The sequence below is a fragment of the Triturus cristatus genome, chromosome 4_1, assembly GCF_964204655.1.
Source record: "Triturus cristatus chromosome 4_1, aTriCri1.1, whole genome shotgun sequence".
Classification (NCBI taxonomy): domain Eukaryota; kingdom Metazoa; phylum Chordata; class Amphibia; order Caudata; family Salamandridae; genus Triturus; species Triturus cristatus.
In genome coordinates this window covers 1,252,431,366-1,252,453,916 of record NC_140585.1, presented here as the reverse complement: position 1 = coordinate 1,252,453,916, position 22,551 = coordinate 1,252,431,366, and the positions used below count along the sequence as shown (strand labels likewise).

General features: G+C 45.6%; 1 protein-coding gene across 4 annotated transcripts in view; it reads left to right on the top strand.

Moving 5' to 3' along the window:
- The window catches only part of LOC146856524 (cyclic AMP-dependent transcription factor ATF-7-like), a 662,777-nt gene that overhangs the window by 327,414 nt on the left and 312,812 nt on the right, over window positions 1–22,551 (top strand). The gene's annotated exons all lie outside the window — the stretch shown is intronic.

Here is a 22,551-nt window from a genome sequence, read left to right as displayed (position 1 = left end):
GGCCCGATCTCGCCCAACCATTCCTAGGGGCCTCACTGAGGAGGAAGAGTGGCTTCTCTGCACATTATAGAGGCAGGCGAGTCACTGAAAGCTCGAGCAAGGCTCGAACCAGATGCTGGGCTCTGGCTCTGGCTCTGCTAGAAGTTGTCTTAGAACCTCGACCCCAGAACAAGCCGAACTTTCATGTTGGTTCTGCCTGCCACCATCGCTGTACCATTATGCTCAACGAGTTAAATATAAAGCATTAATATTCTAGTTTAAACGGATAGCCAAATTGATACACATTTAGGGCCATATGTAGGTGGCCTAACATTTACCACTTCATAAATACCGAATTTTTACCGATTCGGTATTTATGAAGTGGTAAATGCTATGTAGGTAATCCATCGGTAATATTTACCGATTTGGAATGGGTCGGTAATTTAGAATCGGTATTTACGGATTCGGTAATGGTAACTGGCTTCCCATTGATTCCTATGGGCCAGGAGGCCCATAGGAATCAATTTATTTATTTATTTATTTATTTATTATGCAACTTATAACGCGCAGACTAAACCCGAAGGTATCAAGGCGCCTATCAAAATCAATAAACAATAAACAGAATATACAAAGCACCACTACGGGAATGCACGTGTAAAAAGGTGAGTCTTAAGCGCGGATCTAAAAGTTTGCAGAGAGGGACTGGATCTTACTTCCAAAGGGAGGGCATTCCACCACTTAGGTGCCAGGAAGGAAAAGGCCTTGCCTCCCCATCTTGCTTTTCTGACACGGGGTACAGAGAGGAGAAGTTTGTGACTGGAGCGAAGATTTCTACTGGGGTTATGCCGAGAAAGAATGGATCCCATGCTTGTAGGGCTGGGTTTAGCTAAGGCTTTATACACCAGGCACATGGATTTGAAAAGGATCCGGTATTCAACGGGGAGCCAGTGCAGTTGTTTTCGGGCTTCGGTGGCAGAGGCACGTTTTGGTAGGTCAAGAGCCAATCTCGCTGCCGCGTTCTGGACCACCTGCAAGCGCTGTAGAAGACTCTTGTTCAGCCCTGCATACAGCGCATTGCAGTAATCCAGTCGCGAACCCAAAAGAGCGACAGCAAGTTGCTTTCTTGCCTGGGGTGACAAAAAGTGCCTGATTTTCCTCAGAATGTGGATAATCCCCCAGCAGGTCGAAACAGTCCTGTTGACCTGTTGGCACATACTAAGGTTGGGGTCGATCATAACTCCCAGGTTTTTTGCTGACAAGGTGGGCTCGGGACATAAGCCCAGCGAGTTCGGCCACCACTCCGCCGACCAGATCGGTTCCTTTCCTCCAAAGACCATCACCTCCGTCTTCTCCCCATTCAGTTTTAGTGAATTGTGGATCATCCACTGGCCAACTGCCTCCATGCAAGATCTAAAATTGGCGGCAGTTGATGTAGCTGGCTGGGAGAGAGAGACTAAGATCTGGGTGTCGTCCGCGTAGGAAACTACCTCCATCCCAAAAGATCTAATGAGTCTGGCAAGGGGGGTCACATAGATATTAAAAAGGGTAGGACTGAGCGCTGACCCTTGAGGGACCCCACATTGCACAGACAGGGATGGAGATAGAAACGATCCCAGCATTATCCTTTGTTCTCTATGGTCGAGAAAAGAGGAAAGGAGTCCCAGAGCAGGCCCGCGGACCCCAATCTCCCTCAGGCGAGATGTTAACACCACAGGAGACAGGGTATCGAAGGCCGCTGTGAGGTCTAAAAGGATCAGGAGGGAGGTCTGACCCTCATCAACTCTAGTGCGGATGGTATCCAGCACTATGGTGAGGGCAGACTCAGTGCTGTGTTCCCTCCTGAAACCATGCTGGGAGAGATCCAAACAGCCCGAGCTCTCCACAAATGCAGCCAGATGTTTATTTAGATGGGCTTCGAGCATCTTTGCGGGAGCCGGGAGCAGTGAAATGGGGCGAAAGTTCTTTAACACCCCGGGGTCCAGAGAAGGCTTTTTAAGCAAAGGTTTTACAACAGCATTCTTCCACTGCTGGGGAAAAATGCCTTCCTTCATCGCTCTGTTCATGATGTCAACCAGAGGAGGAAGGAGAGATTCTCTGCACTGCTTGAGGATCTTTAGCGGGCAGACATCCAACGGAGAGCCAGATTTAGTTTTATCAAGCAGGATTTCAAGATCCTGACAGGAAAGGGGAGGAAAGGAAATCAAATCCTGATGTTGAGAGGATTCAGCAACACTGGGCTCAGGGAGAGCAGGCAGCAAAGGAACGGCGGTCAGGGATTTTTGGACCTCCAGAGCAGCATAGATGTCGGCGATTTTTGACTGGAAAAAGGCGGCTATCTTGTTGCACAGGTCCTGAGAGGCAACCACAGGATCCGGTGTCTGAAGGGTCGTAAGGGAATCGACAATCCTAAAGAGTTCTCTAGGAGATGACAATGAGGAGGTGAGTGCCGTGAAGTATTCCTGCTTGGTCTTAATAACTTCCAGTTTGTAATTTTTAAGCAGGACCCTATGGGCTTCTCTATCCTTAGGGGCCCAACTAGAGTGCCATAAGCGTTCCTGCCTTCTTACTTCCTGTCTCCGAAGCCGGAGCTGTTCGGAGAACCAGGGAGCTGAAGGTCTTTTTCTAGCAGAATAGCAAGACCTTGCAGGAGCAAGTTCCTCTAAGGCCTCAGCAATGGTATTTTCAAATATAGAGACCGCAGTGGAGGTATCTGCCTCCTGAGGAATGGACAGACTGGTTGTCCATGGATGGAGGGAATCTTCCCTGATCTTTTTGAGGTTCCTTCGCACTTCCATGGTGCTCGAGGCCCTTCTAATATAGCCCCGTGAGGGATACATCATATTAAAGGGAACGGCCAGATGGTCCGACCAGGAGAGATGGAAGGGGCTGGCAGCTGTCAGCCTAGGGTCGTTAGAAAAGATGCCATCGAGCGTGTGCCCCGCTCGGTGGGTGGGACCGTTCACCAGCTGGGTGAGTCCGCAGGCTGACATTATTTCTACCAAGGAAATAGTGTCGTGAGCCTCCAATAGCTCAAGATGGAAATTGAAATCACCTAGAATGGTCAGATTTTGTCGGCCAAAATAGGGTTCCAGAACCTGCATCAATTTCAGCCCAAATCCTGCTCTTGGGCCAGGGGGGCGGTAGACCAAGATTCCATTAAATGCTGGATTAGCAGAATCGGAGAGGGAAAAATATAGGACCTGGAATGTGTCCTTGGGGTCAGAAAGGGGTATAGTGTGGCAGTGAAATTTGTCCTGATATAAAATAGCCAGACCACCGCCAACACGGCCTAATCTGTCAAATCGAGTTAGGTAGTAACCCTCAGGGACCGCTTCAACCAGATCAGGACCCGAGGAGTCTTTGGCCCAGGTCTCCGTAATAAAAACCCAAGAAGGTGTTTTATCTAAGACCAGTTCCTTGAATACAATGTTATTTTTAATGAGCGAGCGAGCATTGAGAAGAAGACAGGACTCGCTGGGATTTTTAGATGTTGATAAAGAGCAAGACTCCGGAGGAGCAGAGGAAAGAGAAAGCAGAGGCTCATCTGCATCAATCGGAAAGCACGCACAGCTAGGACATGTCAAATAATCCTCAGGTCTGTAGCGATGTGAGCAAGGGGCAGGGGCGGGCTTAAGCCGCAGCATTTCCCTTAAAGAGTATTTCAGGACAGGGGCGCCTGCCTTGTAATGGCCAGTGGTCCAGCCGTCCAGCCCGTCCTCAGCGCGGACGGGCGCAGACGGGCAGGACTCAGGCACGACTCCGGCGCAGGTTCGGCGCGTCCGCTGAACGCGTCCGCTGCGCGGAGGCATTGCCTTCCGTTTTTATAATCAATGGGAAGTCAGTTACATTACCGAATCGGTAAATACCGATTTGGTAATGGGGGAGCACAATCAAGGGTGGCAGGGTGTCACAGTGACACCCTGTTGCACCCCTGATTCCTGCATGTGTGCACATGTGGCACACATACATGCCCTAAGGGCATGTATGTCTGCCACATTGCACACTTCTAAGTGCAAAAAAATGCTTTTTCACAGCCATTCGTCATTTACCACCAACTTTTAGTTGGTGGTAAAGAACGACTCCCCACAACAACCACACACTCCCCCTACATATCATTTCAGGATTCGGTATTTACAGAAACGGTAAAATTACCGAATCGGTAATTTTACCGATTCGGTAAATTACCGAATCCTGAAATGTGCCCCCTACATACCAAAAGCCTGAATACCGGTCGGTAACGGGATATTTACCGAAAATCGGCCGTTACCGACCGGTATTGGGCTTCCTACATATGGCCCTTAGTGGCTGATTTTGGAGCTACTGAAACAGAATACATTGGTTCAATTCCGGCTTCACTGCTAAAACAAACGGTGTGATCTTAGGCAACTATGTTATTTCACCAATCCCCTCTTTCTTGATTATCATATACGAAAGCACCTTCAAATACCTGCTTTCAGATTGAGAGCCGGGTAAACGTATTGTTTGATTTTATACACTGTAATGTTGTTCTATCTACAAGACTGTGGAACACATATAGGATGCACATTAGTTTACTAATGGCATGGTTCTGGGTTCATGTTTAAAAACTTCTTTAAAAAGTACTTCTCAGTGCAGTGATATAATGTGACTTCTTAATGTCAAAGCTTTCGCTTGTTAAAGAAATGCGCTTTTCTAATTTTCAAAGTTATTTTATCATATTTTACGTGATGTTTGTTACATGATTTACATGGCAAATGTTTTCAGCGGACTTTTAGGGCTTTGTTGGTTCGCTCTCCTCTAGCACATTGAATGTGTGTGTGTGTGTATATATATATATATATATATATATATATATATATATATATATATATATATATATATATATATATATATATATATATATATATATATATATATAATCTGTGCACACCCTTTCTTAAGGCCTGAGTCAGCTGGATCAGGACTGGACTCCAACAGAGAAATTGACCTGGCGGAAGCCCATTTGGGCAAGCAGCCTTCCTTTGCAGCCTTGCTTCAGGACAGAACTGTGCACATAATTAACTATGGCTCCATCATACATGTGAGAAGTCATCAACGGTTCTATGCCTGGACAGTTTTAAGTTTGCAACCGTAGAGCAGCCAAGTATCAAGTCTAACGTCATACGATGTAGTGCTATAGAGTACCATGGTTTCAGTTACGAGCAGGATGGCGCTGTCCTCCGGTGCCTGCATTGCTTGTAGTCATTGCATGGATGTCTTGGAGGTGCATGTTAATGAAAGCTGATTGCGGTCTACTTTTAGGGTCTTTTGGCTTGTCACTGTAAAGAAAGGTTACACTTCACTAGCCCATACCTCATGTGATTGTGTCTTAACTTGTAAATCCAGTATCTTTCACTAGCGCATTCTAACCCTGGAAAATTTGGGATTTGATACTGTACTTTTTTATGTATTACAATGCTCTGCACCTAGCCGATTTAAAGGATCTGATCCTGACTTTTTTTTACTTCTATCGGAGGGTAATGAGTATAGACCCAGTTCAGTGCTGGCCAATGAGCTCAAAATCACTTTATGTGTGGATTCGTTCATTCCTGCAAGTGTCTGATCAAAGGATTACATGGAGAGCACAGTTATTGTTGAAATAAATGTATCCAAAATTTGGAGCATCATACTTAAAATCTTCGTTTCGAGAAATCAAAAGATGTGGATTTCCTCAGCGGATTGCTGAATAAGTTGTAAAGTTTAATAAGCCCTTAACAAATATTTTTTTTCCACAAGGACTGTGGAGTCCTTTTGAGTTTATAAGTGGGTACCTTTATCTAATTGCTAGCTTGTACAGTATCAAAATGTTGTTGGAGCTTGCACTGGCCTTTAGTTTTGATGCTGTTCTCTACTTTTGACCAGTTTAAATGAAATCTGGTCTCTGTGAGAGTAGCCCCACTCTTGGCATTCCGCAACTTTTGCAACAGCTTTTCAAGTGTGTCAAAGTCTAAGCTACTTTATTAGTCCAGTCTAGAACTAACTGGATTCCAGATTAACTTATTTCCAAAGTTATTTTGTGAACCCTAAAAAGGCGGTAACATATTGTTGTAGAGACTTGGACCACTTTTACATTCATAGATAGTAGTTAGTCCAGTTAAGCACCTAGACCTTTTTTTTTAACCCTTTCGGTAAGAGCAACGTTTTAAAAGTAATTGGCTTTGAGGAATCCTAACCAGTAGTGAGTTGTTCTAACTGGAGTTGCTACCAAACCACTCGTGTTTTTTGGTCAGCTCCACCACTCTACCTCTGTCTTGAATAAATTCAGAAAGTATGTTAGATGGCTCCGAAGAGTAGTCTCTAACAATACAGCTTTTTAGGTCTTGCCTAGGCAGCGCATGCGCGGTCTCTTCGAAACATGCGGTGTCCAGGATATTGGCTTAAAAAAACGCCCATCTTTTTCATTGGTTTCTTTTACTGTCCTTTAGAAATACTGGCTTTTCATTGGTGAATACTTTTGGAATTTTTGTATCCTCCCTTTAGGACTGCCCCTGTTACATGTGTTCTTACTCTTCATCTTAGTTATACTTTAAGAGCACTTTTTTTTTGATTGACCTGCCTCTGCTCTTTAGCTGTTCTGTTTACTTGTGCATGAAACTTTTGTCCGATTGCTGTCCCTTAATCTCCCCATGCCCTCCCACACTGCACGCAGGCCTCTTGTCATCCCTTAATCTTCATGTGCCTCCCCTTCACCTCCCTTCACAACACTGCTCGTAGGCTCACACCTCCCCTCCGAGGCCACTACTCGTTTTTTCATTTCATTTATGCTTCATTTACACTGCAGAGCTCTCATTTAATATCTGACATCTCCCCCACCCCCTCCCACAACACTGCTTGCTCATCCCCACCTTCGAGATCGCAGCATTGATTTTTGTTAATTACTCCTATTACACAGAATGCCTCTCCTCAAGAAACAACTAAATCGCTATCACTGCCGACAAATCTGTCTTCCACTGTGACCTATGTGTATTTTGTGTGTCAAACCAGTCCAGACTGCAGCACACAAACTGATATTTCCCACTTAGGCATTGCACTGTTTTGCATTTAGGTAACTACATTGTCACGCTATATGAACCCGTCTTACAATGGAAAAGCCGGACTTCACAAATAATAGGGTTGTTATCGGCTGGAGGCTGGGAATGGGACTTGGACATTGAAGGATTTATTTAGTTGGACATTTCTTAATGTTTTTTTATTTTACAGAAAAGTGACCTTCTTGACGCATCTGTTGGAGGCACAGACCTATGCGAGCCATAGGGGAGCGCTACCATTACTGCTCTAAGGCAGCGACTACACCTGTCATGCACAACTTAACCAGAAGCTTACAAAAGGCAGGGGACAGGTTTCATTTACATGTTATCGTACTTACATGTATAAAATAAAAACAGATATTTTCATCAGAATGGCACTGATCTTGAAATATGTGTAATATGTATGCCTGCGTGTTCAATAGTATAATGACCTGGATGTAATTATTTGGCAAGGTAATATGAGGTGTGATCTGGAGATCAGGAAAAAGTGGTAGCGGGTGCAATGAAGTAGTTACAGTCCATTAAAAGAATGCATTTGAAAAAACAAAAACACAAGTATATTCTTTGATGTTCCTTGCATCTGCTACCACTTCTTTGCTGGCACTGCTATATTGGTATAAAAGGGTGCAGTACCTTATGGGGCCAAAAGAGTTCCCAAGGGAAACCTAATGATAGCCTTTGGTACTGCACCCTTTCCCTGTTTCGTGCACATTAGAACAGTAAATTCTTTACCCACAGTAATCTGCGCATAGGTAAATGTATATAAGGTCTCAAAAGTGAGACCAATTGCATTGCAAATGCTTGTCCATTTGTACTATTGACAAATATTAAGCATATCCATAAGAACCTATTGTGGTACGGTCTGTCAGAAATGGCTTCAACAAGTTAAACTTTGATGAATTCTGAGTTTGTTGAAATAGCTGCCGTAGTGAGGGCTCTTGGAGGGGGGATTGAGGCGGGGGGGGGGGGGCAAGCAACAATGGGCCAAGTGTGATCAAGTAATGGAAGAAATTGGAGTTAAGCTTTGGAGAGAAGGAGGACACCAGGAGACAGAAGTTAAATAAGGGGAACATAGGTGGAGAGACTATGGCAAAGAATTGAGGTAAGGATGTGTACAACACAGTCGGGAGAGGAATGACAACTAAAATGAGGTTAGTGTATTATGGAGGGGTAAAGGGAGTTACAGATGGGAACAGTCAGTGGAGAGGGCCAATGGTGAGAATGGAAGTGCAAACCGGATTAGCAGGGATAATGGCAAGAAAGAAAGTTAACTTTTGAAAACGTTTGCATTGTATGTCTGTAATCTGTCAACGTTCTCCTGAGCTAGATTTGGAATAGATCCATGTTTCTGATATGTGTGTGTCCCTTAAATTCAGTTACTACTACATACAAATAAAGTTTTACATTAATAAATCTGATTTATTATCTTAGGCAGATTATAGATTTTATGTTACTTCCTGTAGATTTTGGAGAGGACAGCAGTGGAGTTCCTTTTTGAGGGTGTTATAGGTTGTATAAGAGGAGAGTCTTGGTCAAAAATCAGCATTAACTTTTCTGGAAATGAAGAGTAAACAAGTGGAGCATTAAAAATAATTGTTAAGAATAGACTTACTATTCAAGTCGAAATAGTTCACATTTCATGCTTACCATAATGTAGTCAGCCGTACAATACCGGAAACCTCCCATATGCGCTCCACAGCTCAAAATCCTAGTGTGTCTCGATTGTGGCGCCTAATGAGCAATAAGTCCTGCTGCCACTCCAGACGTTGAGCTTTAGTTTTCCTCACATTTTTTTTTTTTGCTGCTATGCAAATCCCTTGTAAGATTTTTGTGTCTTACACCTTGAGTACACATGGGACCCGTACATAACTCCACTCTGAAATTTAGAAACGATTCTGATCTAAGAAATAATGGGGTGACTCGATTTGTTTGGATGGCATTTGAAATTAGGCCATAGAAGTGGAACTCATGTAAGACATCTTTATTAGAATTGGTTCACAAGTGTGGTTTTGAATGGTTATTTCTAACTAGTTTGTGTTTACTGACTAAAAGGTTTGTGAAAATAAGTTATCTTTATTTACTAGGGCCAATTCAATAAAAAAAAAACTTGGACATTTCATAAAAAATCGTCCCAGTTAACCAGTCATAATTAGCCACACACTATATGCCCCAGATATATTAGACATGCCCAGTGTTCACTGGAAACAGGGTGTGGAAGTGATATCATGAGGGCTTTAAGGACCACGATTGACTTTTGGTTATGACATGTGCTGGTCCACTACATCATATACCTTTGGCTGTGCTCTTCAGGCATCTGTGGCTATGTCCTGTGCTCAGTCTCCCAGTCCTAAAGGCCTGCTGCGCCGAGACTTTGGAGGGGACAACAGACTCTTAATCACAATAAGTACTCCCGTAATGGGGCCAGTCAGCAATAGAAAACTCTGCTGCCAGCTCAGGTGTTGGTATGCCCTATTTGAAGTAAGTAACACCACCTAGGCGTGGGGAAGGAGGCAAGTCCTTTTGTTATTATTTTCCCTCACACACCCTAGTGGTGTCATGCTTCATCATTGGGACACCCCGACGCCTAGAGGTCAGGGTGGGCTCGACCAATATTTCAGGGAGCACTTGGTGAGAAGATTTTTGCCCAGGGGGTATAAAGATTAAAAATCGGCGTCAAACCCCAGTTTCCCTTTATTCTTGGGTTTGGCGCTGATATTAAAAAGATAAAGAAAAGGGTTGCTAGGGGTATTATGGTCCTAGGACCCTATTGCCAACATGTTTCTGTCCTTAATGCCCCATAAAGGGTGCAGTTCCCTAAACTAACATCCAGTAAGGGCAGATAGCTGCTCCTTATTAAAATGTCATTCCGTAATTGAAATCACTCCATCCCAATTTAGGAGAGGATAAACGTCATGTGGGACCGCTACACGTGGGGTAGCCCTGTAGTCACACTGCCACCAAGGGTCCTGCCCCGTGTAAACACCTATTCGATATGGGTTCCCACAGCTTGGAGTTTCAATTACGGAATGAAATTTTAATAAGGAGCAGCTATCTGCCCTTACTGGATGTTAGTATAGGGAACTTCTCTTTCTTCTTCCCTTACTTACAGGGGGCATGCCCCCTGTAAGTAAGGGAAGAAGAAAGAGAAGTGGTGTGTGAGGGAAAATAATTGTGATTTAGTGTTTACCCCGGGAGGGTGTACTCCCTTACAAAGTTCCTCTCGGCCCCCCAACCTTACTAGGGATCCGTCCTAACATAGGTTTGTGAATTGTGACAACAGACTCTTGCCATACAGCCTGACCATGGTTCATGCCCCCCCTTGTCCCAGAGCTTGCCAGACACCCATGGGACATGTCCAGCGGACACTGGTCACACAGTATAAGAGCAATGTCCATTCCTCCAGCCACTGAGTTCAGAGAGCACAGGCTGCTGTTTTTCCCTTCAGGTTCTGCATACAGGGCATACATCGCCTGTGACCTTGCCATAAGCTCACTGCCCAAGAGCCCTGTGCACAGCATGCTTTGGTACAGGGTACTGGATTTGGCCACTCTCTGTTTTCACTAACCCCTCGAGCACTAGTGACAAGACATGGCCCTCAGGCAGTATTTGTATACATTCTCGCTTTTCAACCAGGACTATTTCTTCACAGTGGGGATCCAGCCCTCTCAATAGAAGATGCTTTTGTTCATCCTTACCTCAGCCATTCTAGCCTTAAAAATATCTTGAGTGTTAAAGATACTGTCTGATAGACACTTCTAGCCGCAGATTCCTTACCTTAAAATATTCACAGGCGTCAGACTAGATCTAGAGCTTTTTTGAGCAATTCCCCTTATGCTCCGGTAGGTGGCGTCATTTGGCTCTGCATGTCATTGGTGACGTCATCTGCACCGGAACTGACGTGCACGGTGAGCATAGAGGCACATACCCAGCGCGCTGACCTCACTTCCTTCTTTTCTGCACCATCAGCGCAAATCCAGACTCCCCCTCCACCCTCAGTATTTTTTCCACTGACTTTTGAAGACTAGAGACCCTTTATTGTGACTTTTTGTCACTATGTCTTTGAAGAAACCCACTGGGTTCAAGCCTTGTGGTGCTTGTTATTAACAGATGTCGTTGATGGACCGCCCTTGGTCTGTCTGTGGTGTCTTGTAAAAGACCACAAATCTGTGTTGTCTGCGTAGTGCAAGACAATGAATTCGAAAGCCATCTGAAAATAGCCCATAAAACGTTTGGCCACTTGGCACGTGACTCCGCATTGCGCCAGGTCCTGTACACATGAGAGGTCTTGGAACCGCTCTTAGAGTTGCTCACATTGATGCTCATCCCGCCCCAGTCCTTCTTCAGGTAAGTCCCACAAGAAGAAGTCCATGAAGTCGAAGTCCTCTTCGACTTCTCTGCGCCGCTCCCATTTCTCGGACGACGTTAGGGAATAATGACACAAATCCCGATCCCTCTCGCAGTTGGTCCCTGTGCAGCCGGCATCAGAAACTGGGTCTGCGCTGCGCTTCCCCAAATTTCCTGGAGTCGGAATGGACATCACCCATCTCCTAGAATTTTAATGAGACCATGAGCCTTTTTTAAGGGGGTGATTTAACCCCTCAGAAGCACCTACAGAAGCCATGGGTTTGGAAGGGTTTCCAACTGGAGCTCCACTGGTGAGTTCACTTTGGGCGCCAGTCAACCTCGTAGGATCAGTAGGTGGATCTGGATCTGCCCCTGCCACGACTTCCCAACCTCTTCTGGGGACTTTCCAGTGGCGCCTTTCTTGGTGACGTCGATGCCTATCGCTGGCTCTGACCAGCTCGGATACGGTGCCAGACCGACGTCGCTTCTGACTCCGACCAGGCCCACACTGCCAGAATTGGAGACATAGCCCCAGCTCATGGGGCCCACAGCCAGAGATCTGCCCAATCTGCTTCTCAAAAGTCCCCGCACCAGCACCGTAAAGACTCTTTAGTTTGCCGTCAATCCAACTTGGGCACCTGGTCTGTAGCAGATTCCGACACCATTTGCTCCAATGGAGGGTCACAACATCAGAGAAATGGATGCTTCAGATAGTCCAACAGGGTTAAGTCCTCCCATTCCAACAAACCCCCGCTACTCCCTCCAGCCCCAGATCGGTTGACGGAGGACCACCTTGGGCTCTTGGGACAGGAGGTACTGGCCCTTCTGGCCAAAGAAGCCATTGAGAGGGTGCCAGCATCAGAAGTAGGTCATGGTTGCTATTCCCGCTAGTTTCTGGTGCCAAAGAAGGATGGAGGCCTCCGTCCTAGCCTAGATATGCGCCCTCTTAACTATTTCTTGAAAAAGGAAAATTTGAAGATGCTTACCCTGGCTCAGATCTGTCTGTCCTCCACCCTGGTGACTGGATGGTAACATTGGACTTACTGGGTGCTTATTGCCACGTTTTCGTCCTGCCTGCTCACAGATGCTACTTGCAGTTCACAGTGGGCCAGGAGCATTATCAGTTTGCTGTGCTCCCCTTCGGTCTTACCAGTGCCCCTCGGGGTCCATCAAGGTGATGGAGGTGGTTGTAGCACATCTGCAGAGGTCAGGGTTTCCAGTCTTCCCCTACTTCGACAATTGGCTGTTGAAGCCGGACTCGCCTCAGGCAGTCGTTGTCTCTCACCTCTAGACTGCAGAGACCTCAAGCATTCGCTGGGGTTCACTATCAACGTGTCAAAGTCACACCTGTCACGACGCTAGCAGCTTACAACCTAGGATCGCCACTAACCTTGGTAGATCATCAGCAGGAACGAGGATTGAAGAATGAACCCCTTAATTCCCCAGGGCGCAGCACCACACAGGGAAAGAATAATAAACTCCTCTATGGGAACTGCCCTCTCGGGAAGAAACGGAAATAAGGGGGATAACCAATAAACACCACCGCGTCTCCTGTCTTCTAGGTCTCCTGATAGTCCGGCCAACGAGGGAAACTGTACAGAGGAAGAGATAGAAGGGCCAATGAGAATATGGTAAACAGACCCTCCCCCGTTCTTCCCCTCCGATGCGGACGCAGTCCCTGCTAATATCCGTACCTGAGAGACTATCAAGGTTGACGAGGACTGGAGCAGGTGCAAGGAGGAGGGACCCGGATTCCTACTGAAAGCAGGGAGTCGTAGGAGGAGGGTAACGTCGGGGACGTGTAATGTACCCCAGTCATGAACTGGAAAGGCGTGGAAGTCAACGCTATCAAAATCAGCAATAGGCAAAGCGCAGGCGCCTTAAGTACCCCACGTGGCAGTGGCCCGTGAATACTTGATAACAAAACAAAACAACAAGCAATAAAAACAAAATCAGCAAGGATCAGCTGACAACAAGGAGCAAGCCCCAGGGGGTTCAGGACAGATTCGATACCTGACCGTGGCTTGCCAGTCGTGCTGAGCGGGATTCCGGTTCCTTCCGGTTGCTTCACCGAAGGAACGCGATGTCTGCAGAGGAGGGAGGGAACGCGTCTGTGACCGCTTCCCAGGATCAGGGGTCGTGGCGATGATTGAGACTCGGTCGTCCTGCGGGGACAACACCTTCCGCTGACCGAGTCTCGCGGGTGAAAGGCAACACTCCCGAAGGCCTGTCTAGGAGGAACAGGCGACGAAGGCCGAAGAAGCGCCGCTCTCATCAGTTGCGGCTTCCAAGGAACCGCTCTACGATCCGGAGCTTAGTAATTGACAAGCCCCCTCCTGTGGGCGCGGTGAACCTTTGTAGTTCCGGAGGGCCGGGACGTGTTCCGGTTTCCGGTAGGCAGGGGTTTTGGGGCTTCTGGATCTTGTAGTGCGATGCCGCGGCCCGACGATCGCGACACACCTGACTCCCATTTCAGACGCTCCCTTCAATCAGAGCTATTCGCAATTTAATGCAATTTACAGCTTATCATCCGGAACAGCGAGTTCAGGATATTCGGGCTATGATTCTGATGTTTCAGCCTCTATCCTGGATTTCGGTGAGACTGGCTCTGAGGCTGCTGGGTCTCATCACCTCCTGCATTCGGTTGGTGAAACATGTTGGTTAGCATATGCGGTCTCTGCAGTGGGATCTGAAAACCCAGTGGGCTCAGAATCAGGGAAATCTCTCCAACCTGGTCCGTGTATCAGAGGGAACTGCAAAATACCTGCAGTGGTGGCTCATGGATTGTGATTGGGTCAGCGGCAGACCTCCTTCTCTTCCCCACCCAGAGCTCACAGTGGTGGCAGATGTGTCCCTCCTGGGCTGGGGCGGCCACCTGGGTGAGATGGAGATCAGAGGACTGTGGTTTTAAGCGGAGTCTTAATTCCACATCAATCTGTTGCAACTGAGAGTGATCCAACTGGCATTGAAATCCTTTCTTCCTTCGATCAAGGAATGTTCACGAACACCGCCACCGCCATGTAGTACTGCAACTTACATGGAAGGTTGAGTTTGTGGACCCTTTGTCAGAAGGTCTTGTGCCTCTGGGCATGGCTGGAACATCAGGGCATTTCAGTAGTGGTTCAACACCTTGGGAACTCTATTAAATCCATAGTGGAGGAACTAGGCTATCAATGGCTAGCGGATCACGACTGGTGTCTCCACCCAGAGGTGTTGCGAAGTCTCTTCCGAGTTTTGGGAGAGCCTTGGTTAGATCTAGTCACCACCCACAATAACGCGCAATGTCAGCACTTCTGTTCATTGAAGCTTTTCAAGGCGGCTCTCGCTCTGAGACAAATTCTATCTCGTCTGGAACTCAGGACTCCTGTATGCCTTTCCGCCAGTACCACTCTTGTCCAGATTTCTCAAGAAGATCATGAAGTTAGCCCGTTCAGACAGGCTGCCCCTTTGGGAGGATCTTCTGCCACAACAACAGGCCAGGGTACTGCGCCTCTATCCATCTTCATGCTGGGAGATCGAGCGGTGACAGTTGTGTGTGTGATCTCCCTCCTTAATCGTGCAAAGTCATTCTTGCAGCCAGTTGTTCCTCCACTAAAGCTATTTGCGTCTGCTTATTAGACAAGTTTGTAGCTAGGTGTACTTCTAAATCGGTTGATCCTCTGTCTGCAACCTTTGACTCAAGTTATCTTGTTTGTTCTCTCCCTGACTGGCAGGGCTTTGCTTTGGGCACAGTCAAAGGGAATCTGTCTGCCATTTTCTCCTTTGTACGGTTGCCGGGCTAACTTTCACTGTTTAAGTCACCTATTGTGACTAGATTCCTTAAAGGTTTACAGCATCTGTTTCATCCTACACCTTTCATTATACCCCAATGGGATCTAACTTAGTTATTTTCTTCTTCATGTGTTCTCCTTCTGAGCTGATACATAGCTGCCCTTTGCAGCTCCTAATTTTAAAACTGCTTTCTTTGTGGCAGTAATACCCGCCAGGAGGGTTAGCAAGTTACAAGCACTCTTCGTAATCCTCCCTACATTTAATTTACCCCAGACAAATTAGTTCTAAGGACTTGAGCCTTTTTACCAAAGGTGGTAACAGCTTTTCATGTCGTGCAAAACATTACCCTACAAACTTTCCCCCCCCCCCTCCTTCTAAAGAAGAGGAGAGACTCCACTGCCTAGATTAAAAAAGAGCACTATTGTTCTATATTGATTGTACCAAAGAATTCTGGGTTGACTCTTTGTTGGATTTGCAGGGAGAAGGAAAGGCAGTTAAAATGAAAACCTTCTCTCGATGGATCATTATCTGTATTAAGATTCGCTACACAATGGCAAAGAGACTGCCTTCTGAAGGCCTTAGAGCTCACTCTTACCAAAGCCACAGCTGCAACCACTGCGTTAGCTAGAGGAGTCCCAGTCTTCGACATCAGTCAGGCGGCTACGTGGGCATTATTGTACACATTTCCCAAACACTACTGCCTCAATTGGCCGGTCTGGCGAGAAGGGCATTTTGCCCGTTCGGTCCTCCAGGACTTCTTCGTGTGGAAAAAATCTGCAGAACCACCTCCAGGGACAGAGATTGCTTTGGTATCTATTTTAAGGTAAGGGATCTGCGGTTAGAAGTCTCTATCAGCTGAAAAAGTTCCTTACCTCCGGTAATGCTTTATCTAGTAGAGAGACTATCTAGCTGCAGATTCGTTACTGACCCTCCTATTCTCCCAGTTCTGTGGACTGATTTCTCTAAATTAAAAGATCCTCTTGGACCTCACTTTTGTCACACTGAGCACCAACAGTGAATTTATCAACAAGAACAATCTTCAGATAAAGAGTACAGACACGGGAGTTCTTTTTGTGAATAAAACGCAAATCTTTTTATATATAAATCAGAATAAAAAGGAGTACAAAAGAATCATTGATTTGAGCAATAGGTCATGAAAAGCGGGTTAAATCAGATCCACATTTCATCAAAAGACATCTATTTCAGTATAGTTTTAACAGAGACCAATCTCGTCGTTGAGAAAATAATCAACTGCATTTATCGAATATTGCGAAAATAGATGATGGAGTCGACGTTTCGGTCTTGAATGGCAGAAGTCCGTCAGACCATCTTCAGGACAGTTAGTTATTGCATAATATGACCCTTCGTGAGTTCTAGGAATCCCACGATACTTGTGTTTTGTTGTTTTATTGTTGTCAGGGCATTCTGGTTGATACTATAACCGATCAGTTTTCAAAATTTCTCATGACAAGAGATTGAACGGGGGAAATCCTTACTCGTTCTGTTTTCAAGAGATTTCTTGCTATGATTCAAACGCGCAAAAAAGTCTGCCGAGGTCAGGAACGCCTGTCATGGAAGTTAACAGAACATTCTGCTCATACTCGCTCTCTAGCTTGGGTTTACGGTGAACATCAGATAATATGATCCAATCAAGAATGTTCCAGTTTGTTGTATTTTTTCTGGACTACACCTCAAAGTCTCCCACCTGCAACCTCTCTTTCCATAAATAGCCACCTTGCCTCCCTAACTTCTATTTCATCTCTGAGCGCTCCCCCTCCCTACCCCCAGCCCCATACTTATTATTGATCATTAAAAGAACTTTGTACCTGTTCCTAAAGAACACCACCTTGACAGCTTTGTAATTCCAGCAATCTCTGAAGAAGGCAGTTTCCTTGCATCTTGGTAGTCCCCACGTAAAGTTACTTACTGCATCTTCTCTAGGCCACGAGTTTGGATCAGGTGTTGGGCATCTTGTCTAAGCCAGTCTATGTCCTGTCGTCTGTTTCTGTCCTGAAAATGTCCACTGATTCTCTCAAGTACCTGTTGAATGATTTTCTGACTTTACAGAACATTAGATTACAGTCCTATCCACTCATCAGACCTCAGGTGAAGGGGGCGGTCACACTGCATGATTCTCCTCATGAATCCTTTGTTTGGCAGATCAGATACATCCCTCCATGTGAACTTGCTATATTTCTGGGTGATCTTTTTAGTTGTAAATGTGTTTTTTTAACCTGTTGTCAGGTCTGCATAGACACTGTTACAACCCCTTTTAACAGACAAACAGAATCCTCACTCTCTCCTTTGTCGCTGATATTGGACACATGTAAAGGATAAATTATCTGGGATATGTGTCGGTGTATCACGGAGGACTGACATTCATACCCAGAGGTCATACAGCCTGAGCAGGCATCTCCACTATTGTAGAGTTGAAGCTCCAGCACCGTGTCATCATCACCATCTTCGAGGCCTGGGCACTCAGTCTATAAATCCAGGTTCAGTTGAACAGGAAGTTTCATTCATTAGTTCCTTTAACTTGAAGAAAAATCATCCTTACTTAAGGAGGTCTTGCATTTCAACTCACTCCACTAGAGCAAAGGCTGCATTATCCCTTGCATGTCCTATTAAGAGAGCTGTAGGTTAGCTGTGTTGATTGTGTTTCCTATCAAAGCCAGGAGTTTGTTTAATCTGACCTTTATACTCGATAAAGTACTTCGATTCTTAAACTACGAAGGATTTAGCTCTAAAATGACCCATTTCCAGAGACATTCGCTCGCTTCTGGAGGAGGCGAGGGGTAGAATAGACCGTGCTGCCATTATGGCGGTCACACTAGTCCCCGGCCAAGAGTAGGGGGGGGGGGCGCGTCAGCAAATGACGCGGTGCTCCCTCCCCCGCATCGACCAATGGGCGAGGCGGCCTCTTGAACCGGAAGCACTTTGGTGCTTCCGGCTCGAAAACGTCCAGCCTGCGCCCAGGTAGACCGGTCTGGTCCGGTCAGCCTTGGTGCCCTCCTTAAAAGGGGGCTGTGGGGAGCAGAACAGTCTCTTGTTCTTGCTCCCCACAGGAATGTCCACCGGGTCGCCTGCGGGCCCGTAATCTTTTTGTTTCCCACCCACAATCCCCTGAGGCAGGTATTGTTGGAAGGTTTGTTTTTGGTTGTGTGTTATGGATAACTATCTTTTGTTTCCCTTTTTTCCAATTTGTTTGCAGGTAACAAAGTAATTGTATGTAATTGATTCTGTATTAAAGTATAAATAAAAGCATGAGGTTGAATTTCTCTTTCAGTTAGATATTGTCGTATTTAGGGTGTCTCTGGTCAGGCGGTAAGCATAGTCTTCGGTCTTTGCGGTCAGCACCATGTAACTCCAGGGGTAGTGACAGCTGGCAATTAGGCTGTCGGGGTGCGGGGGAGTCATCCTTCCCAGTGGGGCTGTGGCTGCACGCGCATCAAGGCGCCATTATGCAGAAGTCTGCAGTCCCCCGTAATGGAGTTTAAGGCACAGGACGTAGGGGGGGCCTGGGAGAAAGTATCCATCCGATAAGCTGTACCCCCTGCGCAACCTTATTCCAGGGGTAGTATTTTGGTAGTACACTGGGACCGGGGGTCCTGCCAGTCATTGACTTTGCAGTAGGCTCTAGATGGGACACGCAGAAAGTAAATACATGCATTGATAGATTTACGGTAGTAGTGTCTTGTTTATTAGACTGTGTTAAGGTTAGCCCTGGAATATCTGTCTATCAAATGTATCTGTACTTTCTGCGTAAAGTTCTGTTATATAATGTTTTACAAATTGTTTGTTAATTTTAATAAATACGGCCGGGGGATTAAATCCCCTAATCCAAAAATATATCATTTTGGTGTGGTTTCCAATACTGTTACGCTGGGGGGAGGGAGGTGCCATCCATAACCCCAGCGTCTGTAGTTGGGAGTAGGGGACATAGGTAAGTACCAGACCATAAGAGTGGCAGTTCGCTTTAACTGAAATCCTAAGGCAGTCCCTCTTAGGGACTCCCGTGCCTAACTTACAGGATTCCATTCCCCCTTAGTGGAAAAATCCTTCTTTCGAGGCTCTAAAAGAACTCGTATGCAAGCTATTTTAACATTTTCACTTATGACCAGGTGCTAGCTGTCATCGGAATGACTGTTGACTCCCTAATGAAATTGAATATTTTTCTGAAATGATACTAGCACCTGTAGCTAATGTATAGCTATTTTGAGATAGGTTTATCTGAACTCTATTGCACGAATTGAAGCTTAATTATTGTAACGCAGCATTTTTTATATTTCTCTGGGTATTTTTATATCTATGTAAAGCGCTCTGCTGCCCAGGTTCATGCTATATAAAACCACTAATAAATACATTTTTGGACTTCAGGCCCTTGACCATTCCCCCTTTTATCAAAACTCGCTTTCATCAGGCGATTCTGACATTCATTGCGTTCTCCTCCGCTCTTCTCCGATGTGTGGAATGTACCAACACTATAAGAAATGGAAAGCGCCAGTGAGTAAGAGTAGTATAGGGTTTCCTTTTCAGTGACTGTTATTCCAAGTATCTCTTATTTTTGTTATCCTTCTATTGGCGCATAGCCAATGCCTCAGCAGCGAAGAATTTAGCAACGGTAGACATCCACTAGAGAAAAAGAGGTTTTGTGTGAAGCAAGTCCCCATGCAAGTTTTAGGGTGCAAAATGCTTTGGTTAAGCAGCTGTGAAAAGCAGGCAGCTGACCTGCCACTAGTTTCCTTGCCCTCAACAAGCCAAGAATGGGGGAAAGTTTATGGCAGAGGTGTCCAGTAGGTTTCCAGGAGAGCCGGGTTCAAGCCAGGTTTCCAAGATAAATACTATATAAATAAGCCCTAATAGATTCACTATATGTACATTCATTTTATATGGATAGGCAGAAATATGCTGTGCATCTGGCCCTCCTGGAACTATACTGGACGCCCGTGGCAATGAATTAGGAGAAGCTGATTCTCCATAATGTACGTTATCTTTAATGAATTACGGCAAGAAACCTGTTTTGTCAGAATAAAAGACTATGCCTCCGATGCCCTATGAAGTACGACATGATGGCGCGACTCACCTTGTGCTGGTCAGGTCCTGATCCCTGTTGAATCATTGTTGGCACCTTTATACAATTTCAACAACACCTCCACTTCAAAGAAAGAGCTTTGATTGGGAGAATCAAAGGTAGTAAAGTTTGTGTCAAATTAAGAAAATGTTTCTTCTCACAAGGTTCTCAGAATTGAAACGATGGGTTGTGGGTAAACTTAAAAAAGGTTACCTGGTAGACTAAACTATCTGTCTGATTGGTGAGATGAGGAAGACGGAAAAGAAAGAACTAAAGTGATTTTGAAACAGCAGACACGTTCTGATTGGAATAACAGTGTACCAGGACTTTGAAATTGTAGCGCACTGCAGACAGTGAATTCCCTTCCCTTTTGTGTACTGACAGACGCTCAGACAACAGATACTTCCTTTGAAAAACTCTTGAATGTAGCTGAGCGCGGATGACTCTTAAAAATAAATTCATTATAACATTCTCAGCCATCATGTAAGGAAAGATGGACTGTCCCCCCGCCTCACCACCTATACAGCTTTGGAAAGGGAGTGCCCCGGCCTTTTGAAGAAGGGAATGGTGATGTCTCTATGCCACAGGAATGTTGAGAGAGGTAGGTGTAGTGTTCCAGATTTTGGCACAAGGTGTTAGTGTTGGCACAAAGGCTCAGTCTGTGCTGGCCAGCAGTGCCCATGTTATTGGGCAAAAGAAGTACAGATGGTCATGTCCCGCCGATGTACAAGCAAACACAGGGCCAGCTTTTGGCATGGGCAAGCTGGGCCCAGAATGCCAATCTTTAGAGCGGAGCACCGAGGTGTCAGCATTGTGGTCCTCCGGACAGCAGCGTCCCTCTCACTTGGCTCCAATGTTTCGCTAAAATGGTTGTAATTGTTTTTCTTTACTCGCTGCAGGTGCCCTTTTACACACCTTTAGCCTCCTTTCTTCCCCTTCCATTTTCCTTTCATCCTTTACTGTGGTGTAGTGAAAAGCCTCTGTACCACACAAGCAACTTGCCACCAGAGCGATGGAGCGAAGTTGTGAATGAATCAGGCTAGTTCAAGGAAGTTGCTAGTGTTCAGAAGACAGTCACTACTTAAATGTAATCACCCTGTGACTGACCTGTGAACTCAAAATGTGCCTCCTTTTATTCATCAGTGGCAGTGAGGGCGCCTCATTTCTATCCGACCATGGCAAGACCAGATTTGCATATGCATCCCTGTTGGCACAGAGGACGGACAGTGAGTGGTACTGGTTACACAGATGCACTAAGCAGACAATGCCTCAGTTATTTCCAAAAGGGAATGTGATGAAAAATTATCTTGCTCAAGAATAGCTTACAGTGAGTGTCTCACCAGTTAGTGCTGTGATGTACAGAGCTCTATCTGTTGGCACAAAAAGATAAGTAATAGCACTGTGTGGGGTATATGAAAAAGCAATACTCTGCATCTGCTTTGGTCATTAAAGTGTGGTGATTGCAGCATTTGCCAATAATGTATAGACCCCGAGTGATTGTCGCACAAGCATTGTCAAAGCTACTAGTTTTGGCTTTTGTTTGACATTCTATTGAGTTAGAGCTTGTTGCCCTCTCTAGGGTTTTTTATGGTGCTGCATTGTTTATTATAAATCTGTGTGTCTCGCCTTTTACATGTCTGGTGGAAAATTCCAAGTCTAAGCATTAGCCTAATGTTCAGTGCTGGTATTGTGGACATTGCGGCATTGGAAATCCAGAGCCTGAGTGGTGGTATTTGTTGCCTGGCAGCTCAATCATGTGACTCCATGCAGAGTATTGTTTTGATTGTCTGAGTTGAGGGAAGGAAGGCTGTGCTCCTTCTTTGGCTTTGTGTAGCTTGTCTGATTTTCCATACAGTAGTACAAAGTTTGTTGTTTCTGTATTTTGTGTTAGCCTTGAGTCTTTTGAGAGCTACACTGTTGAGATGTGCAACACCTGTACTCATAAGTGGTCAGCTTCCATGCCTTCTGAGAAGTAGTTTGCAGGTCTTTATTTTGTCCTGGCACTAGGTAGATACGTTGGTGGTATTGGCAGGCCCTGATATACGCTTGTAATAGAATCCAGATAAAGCCAGGTCTGGAGGGGTTGTATAGGTTTGCACCCCCATTCTAACTTTTTAACCTCTGTTATAACCAATTTATTATTCTGAAACGTACAGCCAAACAATCGAGAAAAGTGGAACAAAGCATCCGTTGTGCGGCAGGATTTTGCCACCAACTTGAAGAATTAATAAGACCGACTCCCACCATATTTCCACCATCCTACTCTTTAAACTGCCACGCAAAAGCTGTTTGCTAATTCACCTGTAACTAACTACCTGTCCTGAAGTTCAGTGAACGCAG